The sequence below is a fragment of the Grammomys surdaster genome, unplaced genomic scaffold (genome assembly GCF_004785775.1).
Source record: "Grammomys surdaster isolate TR1022 unplaced genomic scaffold, NIH_TR_1.0 126124, whole genome shotgun sequence".
Classification (NCBI taxonomy): Eukaryota; Metazoa; Chordata; class Mammalia; order Rodentia; family Muridae; genus Grammomys; species Grammomys surdaster.
Window position 1 is genome coordinate 2,201,331 of NW_021620932.1, and position 700 is coordinate 2,202,030.

Consider the following 700-nt stretch of genomic DNA (forward strand, 5'->3'; position numbering starts at 1 on the left):
CCTCCTCCTCTTTCTTCTTCTTCCTCTCCTCCCCCCTCCCGGCTCAGATTGACCCTGAATTCAGTGTCCTTCCTGCCTCTTAGGACTCTAAAATATACTGGGTGATCAAAACAGTGTCTTCCTGCTCCCACCTTAGGACTCTACATGAGCATGTCATCACCCCTTAGCTCTTGGTTTTTCTAACCTTGAGGGAAGATTATTATGGTAGTCTCTGAAATGTTGTGTTTTCATTTTCAGTTAACTCAGAGTATTTTCTGATTTCCTTGCATTTTCTGTTTTGATACATTCATTACAAGACAATATTTTAATTCTCACATACATGTCATCTTTCTGTCACTGCTTCCTAGCTTCATTCCATTATTGATCAAGAAGGAGCCTCATGCACGATCAGTTTTTTTTTTTAATCTTAATGGATGCTTGTTTTGAGTTTCAACAAATGACTTCTCTAGAGACTGTTTCATGTGCATCTGAGAACACTGTGCGTTCTAGAGTAAATATAACTGCAATTTTTTCCTATGTGGAGAATATTTCTTTCATATCCTGAAGATTGTTACCCTTCAGGAAGAAACAGTTGAAAATACAGGATATAATTTCAAAACATTCCTCCCAAATGAAAAAAAATAGTCATCTATCATCTATCTATGACTATAGTATATAGAATATATGTATATATATATATATATATATATATATATATATA